Raw genomic sequence first — 3,122 nt, 5'->3', positions numbered from 1 at the left:
GATGTCCCTTTTTATTATCTGTCATCTCAGGACATGTTCTTCTTCAAGGTTTCATAAATGAACAAAGAATTTCTGGGGTTAAATTTGCTCTGTCCTGGAACACCAGCTGACTTTTATCTGTTGCAATTTGTGCTCCAGCTCTCTTTGTGTTGTTTTGCCTTTGTACTCTGTTCTCTCCTCTGCCCACTGAAAGGGAAGAATCAGGTCTCATTATATTCTTTGCTGATTGGGAAGTATCTTTCACTAGCAAAAAGTCAAACCCCATGTTAGCTAAAGCCCTGAAGGCCAACAGAGCTATGGAGCCTATTCAAAGAGGATGAATTTAATAGTAATTATAGATGAAAGCTTTGTTATGCTTATGTAACCCATAATAGCACAATTTTCCCATGACTTGCTGCTTACAAGATAGCTGACCTTCCACCAGTTAGCCACTTTCTTACAAATCTGCACAATGTGCTTTTAATTAAAACTTGCCTTTGAAACTAGGTCCAAATGAGTTATCCCTTAAAAACCCCAGTGAAATAGGCCCCATCTCTCTGGTTTTACTCCAACCAAATCCTGCGTTTTTTACACCCACCATAAACAACATTCCTCTCAGTGTCATCCTGCTAAAACAAAGCCATGAGAGAGTCTCACCTGGAATAACACTGACAAGGAACATTTTGCTTTGCTAAAGTCAGTCAGAAATCATGCCAGGCCCTCCTCCAAAGATGGAGAGAAAGATGGAAACAGGATCATGTTTGCTGAGGTTTATTACTTTCTGATCCTTCCTCAAAGAATTCTGATTTTTCCCAGGAGATGTGGGCATGAGAGCGGGGCTTTGAGTTTGTTAAATAAGGAAATAATGATGAAAAAAGAGATGGTTCCAGAAGAGCATCCCAGCAATGTCTGGTAAGGGTACACCACACTTTTCAAAAGTACTTGCAACACCAAGTGCTTTCTTAAAAAACAGATGATGGGACTTTGGCAGCTCCAGGAAAATGAAGGAGCAAAGGATGTGAAATAAATTTGATTGAGAAGGTGCCAGAATGCATTGCATTCACAAGCTTCTAGCCAGCTGAGAAGAGAAAAAGTCTAGATTAGTTCTCTGTTTCATTGTACATGTTTAAAAGTAGTGATGAGAGCAAATCTACACAGTGCATGTGAGAATCTTCAATATTTCTCCCAAGTGATCAGTCCCCTGGAGAGCACCAGGTTTTCTTCCTTGTCATAAGTGAAGTGTCAAGGTCATGCCATGCAGAACACTTCTGTGCTGCACACTGAAAGCTGCAGTGACAAATTTCATTTAAACAGAGAAATGGAAGAAGTTAAAGTTAGGGGAAACAAAACTGTAAGGAGCAGTGTCTCTGGAAATTTAGGACAATGAGCTCGAAGGGAAATCCATTTCCCATCTCATTTCATTTCATTTCAATCCAATTAACTGAATTGAAAAAAAATTCATAATTTTATGAATAAAACCCCATTTGAGTATTAGGCTGTGGAATCACTCTGCCTCCACTCAGAACAACTCGGAGCTGAGCATAAGTGAAATAATATACAGGTGGGTTTTTTCACAGTGTCTAAGAGATCATATGCAACCAATATTTTTTCATGGAAAAGAGTCTGAAATTGCAAGATCCTGAAAGTGGAGCAGCACATTTCAGTTTCAGTGCTGGTCAGTGGTATAAGCATTTTACTTGAGCAGTTTAGAGAGGAGCTTAGAATCAGAGAGCATTGATCATGATGATCCACATAGGAACCCATCAGCATCTCCATCCATCTCCTGGGCTGAAGAGAGAAGAGTCTTTTCTCATCATGTGCCACTATAAGAGGGTAAAAGAAGGTTTGCAGAGGTGCCATTATTTTCCACACTGTCATCTTCCAGAAAAGAAATCAACATTCATTGCCCTGCAGATTCAGAGATGAGCATTTAGCCAGGAGATCCCAAAACAGAGAATAGCACTTTGCTCAGAAAGACCATCCTGTGTTCTTGTGAGAGAAGGAAACTGAAGTTGAATCCCACATGGCAGATGTTACAAAACCACGTTTATTTCTGTCTCTTCTATTAAATACTATTCCAAGACTTCCTAAAGTGTGAAATCACAGAATCACAGAATATTCTGAGTTGGAAGGGACCCACAGTGATCATCAAGTCCAGCTCTTAAGTGAATGGCCCATAAATCTCTTGGGTATCAGCTCAAAGGCACTCATTGACAGTTAAAATCAGATGCTCTCGTTCTAAATTTGTTTTTTTATCTTCAAAAATCTTTTCTTTTCCTGGAATTTGTTCCACTGGGGTACTGACAGAGGACAATCCCAGCTCTTCTTGGCCTTGTACTTGGCATACCAAGGCTGGTTTTCCCTCACTCCATCCCAAAGAGGGCTCTCACTCCCCTGACCAAGACAGTTTCTCCTTACACCTCCTCAGGGCTCACTCTTTGTTGGCCATGAACAAACAGCTGTGAACTCTGCATTTCAAATAAGTTCTCTTTTCATACCAGTCCAATAATTTTCCTCGAGTCTGCTGGAAGCATTTTTTGGCTGTTGCATTCAGCGTCCTCCTTGCTGGCATCACCCCAGCATTTCCCCCTCACCCTATTACCAGTTGTGCTGCACCACTGCTCCTCTTTCTCACTCACTTCCAATTCTGTGTCCCAACTTGCAACAGAAATGCCTCTGGTCAGTCTCCAAACATGCAATCTTACTGGGTTTTCTTCCCCTATTAAATTCCTTTCAGCTTTCTTTTAATTCCAGTCTTCAAGTTCATGCAGCTTTTGGGATATAAAGTACTGATTTTTCTGTTAATAGAAGATGCCCTCTAGCTTTTCATTGGGAAATTGAATTATATGTCATTTTGTGCCAGTTCATAAAACCATGACATGAGTAGGGCCTGAGCCCTATTTCCTGGGAAACTCTGCCAGTGACTTCTTTACCTGCTGCCTGATGTTACCTCCCCTTTTCCTGGTGTCCCCTCAACGGTGTTCTAGTCGTGTCCCCATGGCACTGTAGCAGGTGCTGTACCCACACTCACAGATGTAAATGTGTAGCACTTTTCATGGGAAATCTTAAATTTTCAGAGAAAGGTATCAAGTTATTTTTTCATTATCTACCCACACTAAGAGAAGCCTGCATTTTATCTTCTG

Source organism: Coloeus monedula, assembly GCF_965178545.1.
Source record: "Coloeus monedula genome assembly, chromosome: 5".
In the NCBI taxonomy this organism is placed as follows: Eukaryota; Metazoa; Chordata; class Aves; order Passeriformes; family Corvidae; genus Coloeus; species Coloeus monedula.
The sequence above is the reverse complement of the archived record's forward strand: the minus strand, read 5'-3'. Positions refer to the sequence as shown.